At 47.1% G+C, this 13,423-nt stretch overlaps 1 protein-coding gene across 1 annotated transcript in view; it reads left to right on the forward strand.

Annotated features, from left to right (window-relative positions):
* Positions 1–13,423, forward strand: part of PPP1R14C (protein phosphatase 1 regulatory inhibitor subunit 14C) — a 66,097-nt gene that overhangs the window by 30,465 nt on the left and 22,209 nt on the right. The gene's annotated exons all lie outside the window — the stretch shown is intronic.

Genomic DNA, 13,423 nt, shown 5'->3' on the forward strand with positions numbered 1-13,423 from the left:
CCCGTCTTACGTCATAGAGACTGAGAACTGTGGTCCTACCTAGTAGACCCTTTCTTTCTAAATAAGAATGCCACCAGGGTGTTCAGAAGGGACTCATCACAATGCACCGTCCCTATGCCTGCTGAACTGCTAGCTGGGCTGCTTGAAACAGCTGGAGGCTGGCAAGGATTTATGGTCATCATGGGCAACTGGGCAATCATAAATTCAACCCTGCTTGCCTTTATAACAACCGAGTTAGTTTGCAGACAGCCATTGGGACTCAAAATACATCATTCAGTCAGTCACTCAACAGATAATTGTGGAGTGCCAATTAGGTGTGAAACATTCTGTTTCCTCTTTAGTTGTGTCAATATTTAGCAGAGTAGAAGGAGCAAGACGTCAGATTCTTGAACCTAATTTCTGTTCCAAGACCCTTTTTTTTTCTTTTAATTTGCAAGGTTGTTTTGAGTATGTCATTTTCAGTCCAAATTGTTTCCTGCTGAGGAGAAAATCAATAAAGATTTGGGGAGAGATTTGACCATTCAATACCTCTTCCCGGGAATGAAAATGTAGATCAGTGTAAGGATTTGCCCCCTTGTTATTTGCCACCCTCTTTTTTTTTCTCCTTTGAAAAATAAATCTGTAGTTAAATCAATTCATTTGTTGAAATTAAAGATAAAGTCTGGCATCCCCTTCTCCCTTTCCATCTGCCATGACTTGTGATCTGAAAGGAGTGTCTGTTCCAGGAGCAAATGTCACAGATGTAGGTGAGGTACCGACTTACTGCCTTGTAAACTGAAGCTTACTTTGTGACCAAATCACAACAACAAAATTGGAGTTTTGGGAATTATTGGAGTTATAATATATGCTATTTGCCTGGAGTCTAAGCTGCAAAGCTGTTATTGTAAAGGTGAAACTCTAGCATATCAGACTGACAGCATTTGTAAAGGACAGATGAAACTTTCCAGGGCTGAGGATGGTATGTTCTTTCTTCCCCTCCCCACCCCTTCACATAAACCTGCCCTTCCACCCACCACTGACTACAGCTTGAACTTCTGCTACTTGTGTTAACCCTGTAGTTTCCAAACATGTAACCATGGAGAATGACTCAAATCTCAATCCTTGGAGGGCTGCAGAAAGGTGACAAGGGCTATCAGCCAAACTTCCCTCTGCAGGCCTTGGAGAGGTACTGGGTGAGGAGTACTTTTGTGGGAGAGGAGCAAGTTAACAGAAAGGAGCCCAGTGCCAGAGGCTCAGCTCCGGCCTGATGAATTTAAGCTGGCCCAGCTGCAGGTCCACTTCATGTGAAGACTGGCTTTCCAGTGACTACTGTTTATCTGGGAAGTTTCTGTGTGCGACTCTTACCACCATCAGTCACTCCCAGAAGAAGCACCAGTGGCTCGCTGGGCATTTGGCATGCGTGCAGAAGGCACAAATATTTGAATTGAGTGAAAGGTTCATTGCTTGCCTGGGATCTATGAGATTAGGGAGGAGGGGGCAGATGGTCCAGACGTGAAAGAGTTGCTTTGTAGGTTGGCAAATTGCTGATTTCCAGACCGTTATGAGGTATCTGGTGGTGGGTATCCGGGTAGTTGGAGCATGGCTTCCCAATGTGGTGCAGGCAATCTGGAGATGGCATCTGTGCCCCTGATTGCCGGAGTTGATGAGGGGTAGGGCTGAGTGAGGGGTGCTGTGTGCCCCTGCTCTGGCCGCACCATTGTCAGACAATCTCCATCCCAGGGAGAGGAGCCTGGCTGCTCCTTGGTAAGAATGGCTCTGTTCCCTGGCCCGAATTCCTTTTATCCCTGGCATTTTCACTAATCTCGTCTCACCCTGTGTTTAAGACCTGTACAATTACAAAAGCTGTGGAAGGTGGGGTTCTTTTTTTGACTCATTTTCAAAATGGAGTCTCCCACGGGCACCTAGAAGCACTCAGGTGACCTCAGCAATGCCATCTGTTCGTGGAGGGCCTCAGAAGCAGCAGCAGAGCAGCGACAGCCTTGGGCGGGGGAGTGCCTCCTGTGGCCCCTGGTTTAGTCACCCTGATTTGGTCAGCACAGCGCAGCCAGCTCTCACTCAGGCAGCTGAGTTCCGCTTCCACAGCCAAGCAGTGTGTTCCTTTGTGTCGCAGCCATCTGCCTCGATCCGTAGTTTCTTTACAGTTTTGTCTCACCCTCGAGCTGCGGGTGTGGGTCTTATGTCTGGTTGATCATTGAATCCTCAGCACCCAGTGCAGTGTCCAGCTTCCAGCAGGCAGCCAGTAAACAGTCATTAAAGGTCCTACAGGGGTGTGGGAATCAGCAACCATGCATAAGGGGTGTCTTTTCCTTTCTTGGTGACGCTATCCGTGATGGAATGGCTTCCCTTACTTAAAAAAACACTCAAAACCTTCTGAAGCAAGGGTTTGCAAGCTTCCATTGTTCTTACGAATGCCCAGCGGCTCCTGTTACCAATGGGGACTCCTGAGCTCCATCCTACATTCCTGGGGTTTGCCCAGGAATCTGCATTTTTCACCGGTGGCCTTTGGGGCAGGCATTTCTGTGAATCACAACTTGAGAAAGAGCACGTCAAGCTTCTAGCTGAGAAGTGCTCTGGAAGGGCGCTCTCCAAGTGGTGAGTCAACAACTGGAGACAGGAACTCGGGCTCATGGCCGCTGCTTTTATCTTACCCCTGGGTTTTTCCACCCTTTGATTTCCTTTGTCCCCTAGGTACACTTTAAAATTCTCTTCAAGCACACTTTACATTTTCAGTGGTATGGTTGAAGCCAGTTAACATTTAAAAACTTGAGTATTTTTATAGGAGAGCAACAACACAAAATTACTGGGCATACATTTAAGAACTAGTTAAGTTTCCAAATACCAGAAAAACTTTATTTTAGCCCCAGGAGACTGGTGATACAGCATAGACACCCCTCAAACGTCAGGGTCCTAATTACTTGCTTCTGTGCAACAGCTGCCTTTTTTCCTCTCCCCTATCATCTCGAACCCTTCTCTACCCAAGTCTGCAGACGTAAGTGTATCATTTGCACCCTAAGGTAAACCCACCCAGTTCCCATTTTGGGTCTGGGGAGCACTCCTTTCTCACTGAGTGGAGGGTACTAGAGACTGGCCCAGCCCTCGGCTCCCTACCGCTTTGGACAAGCCCCTCAGGGGCAGATGTGGCCTCCTTTCTGACAGGCAAGAGAATAGCAATACTTAAATCAACCATCTCCACCATATTTGTAAAAGGTGAGGCCCAGGCTTCCAGCTGGGTGTTTATTTAACATGTTCTCTGGAAATGGTTAGTCATTCCCAAACTCACCCCAAAACCCTGAGTCCATTCAAGTCTGTCTCTCACAGGGTGTGGCCCATGGAAACTTGGAGTTGTTTCCTGGGTGCCAGATTCCTGTGGGAGTCTTGGCTGCTTCTGATGTGTCAGGTGCCTGGAGCCATGGCAGTGGCTGGGGGCCATCCCCACACTACTGAAAGGCCTCCGCCATTGTCCCTCGCTGCTCCAACAGTCACTGAAATCAGGGGAGGGAGCTTGTCCCCTGGGAGGCATACAATACACACTGGCATAGACCATACATGTCGGGGTCAGATTATCCGAGTTCAAAACGAAGTTTTTCAGCCCCAGTGGTCGAGATATTCAAACATCCCGTGTGTAAAATAGAACAATAATATTACTCCTCTCTGGGAATTGCTCATTCTTTAACTCAAAAAGATGATGATCAAGGGCTTTCTATGTGCCATGTACTGTGCAAGGCACTGCTCTAGGGACTTATCATTTAGGGAGACACATGGGCAGATATAAAATTTTATGTGTGGTAAATGCAACCAAGGAGAGGTACATGGTGTTGGGAATGCAGTTTCGGGGTGGGGAGGTTGACCTTGTCACAGAGGAGACCAAGGAAGTGATTGCTGACTTTGAATAATGAGCAGAGCATACCACACATGCATGCAGCGTGTGCAAAGGCCCTGGGCAGGCCTAAGTGGGGAACGTGAGGAAGGACTGGGAGGAGGCCAGCGTACCTGCGAGCAGCGTGTTGAATATGGCTGGAGAGGACACCAGGGGCCTGGCACCCAGAGCCTTACACGCTGCGTTAAGGATTCTGGTCTTAAGCTCAGTAGGAATCCATTCTCAGCAGGGCAATGACAGACTGGTGTCCTTAGAGAGTTGCTACTCTGGCTATGGAGTGGAAACTGGATTGGATGGGGAATGAGAGTGGATGTGTGGAAGCTGTTAGGCGATTCCTATAATTTAGGCAGGAGATAATTTGACTTAGACCTGGGGCTAGTGGAGGTGGTAACAAGTGTGGATTCTGCAGATGGTTAAGCCATAGAATTGGTGTTGGATTGGGGACAGGGGGAGCGGAGGGGACAGGGGTAGGGGCCAGACATCCCAGACTCATCACATTGCCTGCACAGTGTAAGCACTCATTACGTGTAAATTATTATGGTAATTATTCACAAAGCAACACTCACTGGTCTGCACATTTCACATTATCATGACTTTTTTGGGGGGTGAGGGGTGGGCAGGCCTCTCTTTTAAGATTGGAATTTGATTAAGGTAGTTGGGCCCCTGTGTTCAGGGACCATCCTCTGACCCTGGCGTGGTCCTTGGATCAAGTGTGAGCTCCCCTCCCTTTCCTCCTGAGCCGTGTGAGGAAGGTAATGAAAGAAACTCCCGCAAGTTCTCCTCAGGCAGAACATCTCTCATGGGTGGTCCTGAGCCCTCTCCTGTACCCCAACTTGGGCCACGCAGGCAGAGGCGCTGTCTGACTCCTGCCTGCTTCCCCAGCCTGCGCCCACACCTTCATGCCCCAGGCTTTCTTGGTCCCCGGCTTTGCTTCTCCTTCTCCCATCTGCATTCTCGACTGTTCTGAGGGTTGGCACATGTTGTCAGCGGTAACCCTGCCTCCTTTCAGCAAGGAGTCGGACTCTCCACTCAGGCCAAGCAGACTGTCCTGACTGCAGCTCCTTTCCTGCTGGGACAACCCCCAGTGACTCCTCTGGGAGCTTCCACATGGCACCTCCCTCACACTGGCCCTGGTTTCTGAGGTTGAGCTTCGTGCCCAGATGTGCCTCAGGTGGCTGAATGTTGCAGTTTGACTCACACTCAGAACCTTTTACCCACCCATGTGTTGCAGTAAAGATAAGCGCGGCCACTAATGGGAGGGGCAGTCGCTCACATTGCCATGTGTTAGCCCCGCCAAAACAGTAGCTTTTCTTTTTTGTTGTTTTTTTGTTTTTAACGGAGTGGCCTTTATTTTTTAGAAGAGCTTTATGTTTACAGAAAAATCGAGAGGAAATTACAGAGCTCCCATATACCCTCTCAACCATCCCCACCTGTCCCTCTACCTCCCCTGTGATTAACATCTAGTATTAGTCTGGTGTATTTTTGTAATTGAGGAAGCAATGTGGATACGTTATTATTAACTTAGCCCATCGTTTACATTAGAGTCCACTCTGTGCTATGCATTCTAGAGGATTTGACAGTAATGACATGTATCCATTACAGGATCACACAGAATCATTTCACTGCTGTAAAGTGCCCTGTGCTTCGCCTGTTCACCTCTCCTTTCTGAGAGCCTTTGACATCCTCTGATTTCTTTTACTGTTTCCATAGTTTTGCCTCTTCTAGAATGTCGTATAGTTGGAATCATACAGCAAGTAGCTCTCTCAGATGGACTTCTTTCACCTAGCAATATGCCTGTAAGTTTCTTCCATGTCTTTTTGTGGCTTGATAGTTCATTTCAACCATAGTCTTTCAAATTCCAGCTGCATCGTGGCTGCTGGTCTGCACCTGGAGGTCCCCATGGGGGAATCACAGTTTCTTTTCATTGCCTGGCATCTCTTCCAAGTGGCCTTTCCACACCATCTTCTCAGTCTAACTCTTCTGTGCATCTATCAGACCTGAACACACTTGGCCATAGCTGATTTAGCAGCCTTCCCAAGATAGGAGGTACAAAGCATCTGGATTCACTGTTCAGTGTTTAGAAACTCAAATACTGCGGTGACTCCATATTTCCATCAGAATGATCCTGTCACTGGCAGTGTGGCAGCAGTTTTGGTAGCGTGGGGGCACTGTCTCTTCTCTAATTGGGCTGTAACAGGGCTTTGAATTATTGTTGGCTTTGTGGCATCCTAGGGGTAAATTGGGGGTTTCTAGCCTAAAGAGTTCTGCTTGGCCCCTAAGCAGTTTTACTAACAAAGTTGGTATCCACCATCTTCTATCAGAAGGTAGCCCTGGCCAGATCACTAAATGGGTGGGAAACAGGACATAGTCGAGTGTGACTTTTTGGAGACAGGCTGGGCGGCCATTGCCTATTGTTCTCCTTGGGGGATACCAGCCCTTCCCTTTGGAGCACTCCTTTATTCTTTCCCAGTGTGCTTATCCATTGCCTGTAGCCCCGTACCAGTTTGAACTCATTGCTGAGTTGCCTTGTCCAGATTTTTGAGCTTCTAGTCCCTTCTGTCTTTTTATGATGTACGACCCAATGTTTGTCTCCACCAGCTTCCTCAGGACCTGCATGGTGTTTGTTGTGATGTCGGCACCGTTGGGGAGAGCTGAGGGTCGGAGGGAGGCACTGCTGTAAAGCAGCATGAGGATGCTGTCCGTCTGTCTGCTGTAGGCAGAGCTTTTAGGGCGTCCTCACCGTCCTCAGTTATGCTGTGGCTAAGAAGGGTGCACCTGCCATCTTTATGAACTGCCATCACGGATTTTCAAATACCTTATTAGGAACAGCTTCCTGACTCTCTTGTCACTTTGGCATTGCTGATGAGCAGCTGTGTACATTTGGTGACCACATGCAGAAACGCAGAGCAAAGTGTTACTGTTTCCAGACAGTTCTGCCTCGGAATTTTTTTCTTACATTTTCTTTCTTTCTTTCTTTTTTTCCTTTTCATCCTTGTGGTTTTGAATAAGTTGGTAATGTGTTAAGTCTTTACTTGAAATTTCCAGGCATCTGGAGTGAAACATTTCTTAGAAGAGACATTTACATAGAACTTTTTTAAAAAAGAGGAACCAACTGATCAAATGTATCCCGTCAACGTAGCACCCTCTGAGGTCATGTCACGAATTTGCTGTCGCTGGGTTTGCGCTACACGCCCAGGCACCTTCATGCAGGTTTTCATGCAGCCTTGAGAATTAGACAAGTCATCCCCATTTTATAGGCATGGGAAAAGAAGGTGAGGAGGGTGAGTTGTCTTGCTCCAGCTCACACAGGTTGTTAAGTGGCAGAGGAGGTGTATTAAAACCTGGGCCTTTTTGCAGACTCCATGCCCTGGGCATGCTGCCACCCGGCCCCTGCTGGTCTCATTTGTGCTGAGAAACAGGGTCAGCGGCGGGCCTGTGTGGGAATATGGAGGTTTTGGTCACTGGGTTCCTGTTCTGTTCCATGCTGACCCAGACGCAGTGTCCTTTTATCACAGAAGGAAGTGGCCTTGTGAGCCATTGAGACTAAGGATGGGACATAGAACACCATCTTTGCCCTGACTCTGAGGTGTTTTTTTTTAACTGTATCTGGAGGGCTATGATTTTTCTCTCCAGAGGTATTAATTTGTTAAAACAAATTGCTAAATGTCGGGTTTTAAGAAATGCAGATGTTTAGCAGTGGAGGAGGCCTGATGCCCTACAGAGGAAGAACACCCTACATGGAGGGCAGGGGAGGGAAATGGGGTTCAGACTTGGGACAGCACCCCCTCAGCTTGGCTTCTCTTGCCCAGGCTGCTCCTCCCTGCCTGACTCAGCATCCAGTTCACTTCCCCTCACGTCTGCGTCTGGGCACACTCTCACCAAGTGCCCTCCCTCAGCCCTGCGTCGGCATTGCCAGCAGCTCACACCCACCATTCCACCCACCAGCTGCCTCTGCTTAATAGGTGTGCTCTTGATACCTGAAACTTGCAAAATACGCTCGCTCAGACAACCGTCATAACTGGTGCAGCTGCAGACATATTGTTTGCTCTTTGAGGTTTGGATTAGCAGTGACCCAAATAAGAACAGAATATATTCATGTTGCCGCCTTGGCCTAAGCCAGTGTCCTCTCTTACCAGGTCATTTCTGTGATCTCCCAAGTGGTCCTGCTTAGGCCCAACCCCCCACCAACAGACCATTCCTCACAAAGCATCCAGGGTGATCCTTTCTAAAAGGTAAATCAAATGACACCACCCCTCTGCTCAAAACCCAGGGACTCTTTGATCCAATTAGAGTTTTTACAGGGGCCCCGCCCCCAATCTACTCTACTGACCCTGGCTCCTTGCAGCTTCTCAGACATACCTGGGCACTTGCTGTTCCCCCTCCGATGCTCTCCCCCAGATATTGACACAGCTTTTGCTCTCACCTAATTCAAGTCTTCTATTGCGATATTTGTGTCACTACTCTGACCACCCTATTTCAAATTCCAGCCATCCTATTCCCTCTCTTCTGCTTATTTTTCCTTCAAGCTATTTATCACCATGTGCTACACAGGATATTATACTAATGTATTTGTTGTGTGTCTTCCCCAACGGGGTTTAATCTCCATGAGATCAAGTATTTTTGTCAATTGTTTGTTTATTCCTGACATTTAGAAAGTACCTGGAGGATGGTAGGTACTTAGGAAATCGATGTTGTATGGATTTGCCCAGTGCTCTTAAAACCTGATGTAGAGGTGCCTGGTTCTAGAATACTCTCACATGACCAATAACGGGAGTCTTTATGTCTATGAGCCAGCATTTGTTTTGTTGATTGTTAGGGCAAGAATTCTCTATTGAGCTGCTATGACACGAGGCTGTGTCACAAGTGATTTGTTCAGTGATAAGAGTGAAAGTACCAAATAAAGCTAGTGAACTATCAAAAAAATTAAAACGTATTCTAGGGTATTAAAAAAACAAAAGTTTGTCTTGATCACTTGTATCACAGTTTGTTTCCTTGAGCAGGAAGAAAAGGATGGCATTCCGTCTGGGTGCTGGGTGCTGGGTGCTGGGTGTTGGGTGCTGGGTGCTGGGGATAGCACATGTCCTGTGGCTTTTCTCTCTGCTGCAGCTGTCATGTGTATTTATGCTCTGAGTGATCCAGAAATGAACCTTAGCTGTGGGGTGTGTGGGATCAGGAGAGGTTCAGACCTGCTCTCCTGGTGGCAAGAACAGCAGCCTTGGTGGGTGGTATTTAAAACATCCCACTGTTAGCTGCATCTCCTGTGAGGATGAAGACCATTCTCAGTAATCAGACAGTGGACGTCCCAGAAAATGTGGACGTCACTCTGCAGGGACGCACAGTTATTGTGAAAGCCCCGGAGGCACCCTGTGGAGGGACTTTAGTCACATGATGCAGAACTCAGTTTCCTTGGAAGGAAAAAGAAGAGGCTCTGGGTTGACAAATGGTGGGGAAATAGAAAGGAAGTGGCTACTGTTTGCACTATCTGTAGTTGTCATGCAGGGCGTCATGCAGGGTCTCCTGTCCTGCTCCCCACATAAGAACGCAGGATATAGTGAGGCCAAAAAGGAACACCCACGGAGCCATAGATAGGGGAGTCATACCACTATAGTCTCGCTGGCGGCTGGGTTGGAGACACAGGAAGCAAATATCCGCCAGCACCCCAACAAGGGGTCTTCCTGTACCAGTCTCGCTTGCTAGCTCAGCTACCATCTTCTTGGTAGCCCCCATTTCTCTGCTAGCGTAGCCACGGCAGTTATATTAATGGCCAATGGCTCACTGGTTACAGCTGACGGCCGACTAGCCATAGCTGATGGCCATCCAATCACAGTTGATGGCCATTTACTAGCCGAGTGAGCACCTTTCCACGTGAGGCCAGGAGCCTGGAAACTGCACTCCCAGCTCTGTCCCCACAGTGGTCATGGCCAGAACGTGATTAAGGGTCTTACACTGGCGTCCGTTACAACATGAGGTCTGTGTATGCTCACTTCCCTATCGTCATTACTCAGGAGAATGGTTCTCTTATTAAAATCCGAAATTTCTTGGGTGAAAAATACATCCACAGGGTTCAGATGAGGTCACCTGTTGCTTGTTCAGTATCTCAAGCCCAGAAAGATGAATTAATTCTTGAAGGAAATGATATTGAACTTATATCGAATTCAGCTGCTTTGATTCAACAAGCCACAACAGTTAAAAACAAGGACATCAAAACATTTGGGGATAGTGTCTATGTTTCTGAAAAAGGAACAGTTCAACAGGCCAATGAATAAGATCTAAGTTGTCCAGCTACAGAAATGCCAAAATGTCAATCTGAGTGATTCCTCAGAATTATTTGTGATACTTTAAAGATGCAATAAAAGTCGTCATGTATGAGTATTAAAACAAACAAACAAACAAGCAAACAAACAACATCTATTTGCTGTACCATAGGATCAAGTTTGGTCAGGGGACTTTGATTTTTTTAGAGGAGAAGTTTGGGAAATTTTGCCATTTGGCTTTGAGTAAGCTTCCACCATTGGTGGATACTGAACTTTTACAAGAAGTGTATGTTGGGGACATACTAGTAACATGGGGTCACCTCATTTGCCAAGAGTGTTGAAACCGGAATGACCTATGCTTGTTTACCCCATTTTAGTTCTGTTTCAGGTGTGAGTTGAGGCCATCCTACCCTAGCCCCTCTGAATGGCCTGGCCACCTGTGCAGACATATGCCCTCAGGAGCTGGGCTCCATGCCCGGAATAAAATAAACTCATCTACATTCCTTCCACTCAGCTTCCCAGCTCTTTAAGCTTCCATTCACTTTGTTCTTCACTTCCTGGCCTTGAACTTCCCCTCCTCACTCCTGATTTTAGTGTATGCCCTCCGGCCTCAATGATTCACAGCTCTGGATGACTTCCCTAGTTTGTGTCTTTGTTTTGCTAGAGCAGTACTTCCTGAAATGGGAGGTAAATGTATTAAGATGTAAGAACTAATGTATCTTAAAATGTTTATGGTTTTGTCTTAGTTGACAGTTTGGGGGATGAAGCCATCCAGGTTGGAAATCGTGTCCTCTCAGGATTTTGGAATCGTTGCTCCCTTGGCTTCTAGGGGCAGCATTGCTATTGGGAAGCCTGACGACACTGATTCTCTGTCCTTCTGTGTGTGACTTGTTTTCCTTCTGAAAGCTTCCCGGATCTCCCCTTCATCTCCGATGTTCTGATATCCCATGGTAATGTGCTGTAGGTAAGCTAGGCTCCTTTTTAAGTGGGAAAAATGTTTTGTAGATTCCAGGGCTGATTTAAATATTTAATACTATAACATTTAACTATGTACCACTCAAAACTAAGTATAAACTCCTTCTGCTTATGGTTCTTCCAATTATAAAGTCAAATCGAATTGCAAATTAAACATAAATGCCCAGCCAACGGGACTCAACGGTACAACATGAATTTACCATGATGGCTGACGTTGTTCTTTTTGTGTTAGGAGTTAGGTACAGAGTGCTACAGCTCAGTGTCCTTTGGTGCTCCTTCTGGCTATACTTGGTGTGAATAAGTCATTTATGCGTTAAATTTGCCCTTTGGCCTTTTTCTCATTAGCTCATGACAATTAACGTAATTCTGCTTGATGCTAACGTGTAAACACAGCCGACTTGGTTATAGGATGGTCATTCAGATGATTCTTAGACTCAACAGGCTTCCATTCGATAATTTTTTTTTGGATTGCCATTAAAAATGAAAACATGAAATGTAAATATTCTCATAGAAAACACACATAATTTTCAGGATTCAGTTTGTCTCTATTCTTTTTAGCTTCTGCCTATGCTGGTTTCCCCTGTAGACTTACAGAAAGGTGAGCTCTCAGAAGTGTTGGCTGTCATAATAGGCCGTTCCCCACTCCCTATCCTCTGGCTGCCCCAGGGTGTCCCTCAGCTGCCATCACGTTCATAGTACTCTAATCCCAGGGTACTTTACATTCCTATTTTGAGATGGAGACTGTGCTGTGAGCCACTGTCACTTTTAGGGAGCTGTTAAGCTCTCTGTCATAGAGCTTAAAAACCATAATCCATTTTCGAGCTGTTTTAGCTTAAGTATTCCTGCTCCCTTCACTGTTGTAGAGAGAGGTGAGTGTGTGTATATTTTAAAAGCTGACACCACACTTGACAGGGTTCATGGTGTAAATTTTCAGGCTAGTTAGAAGCGTGTGTGCATGTGGTATGTGTTGAGTGTGCGTGCGTGCGTGCGTGCGTGCGTGTGTGTGTGTGTGTGATATGTTTTCACCACAGGCTGACAGTGTTTTGGGAACCTGCCTCAGTTGCATTACTGCAGCCTGTCGCCTGAGCATGTTGTGAGGTCCTGGCTGTTACAGGTCCAGCTGCAGGCTGCAGGTTCTGTCTGCAGGGTCTGTGTGTCTGTCACTCAGCACTGCAGTGTGTCTCTGAGCCGTGACAGCTCTGAAGTTTAGGGGTGCTGGAGATGGCTTAACTCGTGAGATGTCTTCAACGTCCCAGGTGTACTCCTACTATGTCATCTTTGTCTAAAAGCTCTCGGGCTCCAAACCTAGACCTTCTCTACTTTTTCCTTCTCTGTCATCCAATACCCAGTTCACCTCCGAGTTCCATCTGGTTTTCCCCGCCTATTTATCACTGTTTGAAATGTTCCTTTTGTTCTTGCCACCACTTGCATTCCAGCCCTGTTACCTCACAGCTGGATGAGCAAAGTGCCTGTCAGCGGGCACTCACTTCCTCCCCTTGCCTGGCCTCTACACCTGCGCCGGCTCGCCCTTCTGGCATTACCTACCCTTGCCCTGGAGGCCTCAGTGGCTGCAGTCTCTGCAGGATGAGAGGAAACTGGCAGCCTGCAGGGTGATGGATTTTATTTGTTCTTCACAATATTTTAGGGAATTGTTAACCAAGTTAAAAAAAAATCGGGATAGTTTCACATTAAAGATCTGTATTTTCAACTCTCCCTGAAAACTTGGAAAATCTGGCCACACTGAGCACATGTTTCAAACAGGTTCCAATAGGTGGGAATAGAGTGTTCTTTGCTGCCTTTCCTTGGGGCATATCTTCTCCAGTTTGCCACACTCCCCACTACTCCTTAGAGCACCCCACCCTACCTCAGCTCTCATTTCTGTTACCCGTGTGGCCTCCATAGCTCAGATTTGCAGCACAGAGATTTGCAGCACAGATTTGCAGCACTCAGATTTGCAGCACAGAGTTGTCTGACTTAAGGCCAGGGACCTTTCTACACCGTGTGTTTAGAACACATCTTGTACTGTTGCCTTCTTTTGTGTACCATTTTGTCTCTTGTGGGTGTTTTCCCTCCGCCTCTAAACCTATCTAGATCCTGCCACTCCACAAGCCCAGCTGACATGCCCTCTCCTCTGTGACCCCCACAACCTCCGCCGCCAGCCAACCCCAGTTAGACGTTTTCCTCTCCTTAACTACTAAGGCACTTGGAGTTTGTCATTGTCTTTTGGTGCCATTGTATGTTGTTTTGTTCTGAGCTTAGACTTTCAGTCCCTCCAGGGCTGGGCCTCACGGTGTCTGACACACAGTGCCTTGCACAT

Source organism: Rhinolophus sinicus, linkage group LG05 (genome assembly GCF_036562045.2).
Source record: "Rhinolophus sinicus isolate RSC01 linkage group LG05, ASM3656204v1, whole genome shotgun sequence".
Lineage (NCBI taxonomy): Eukaryota > Metazoa > Chordata > Mammalia > Chiroptera > Rhinolophidae > Rhinolophus > Rhinolophus sinicus.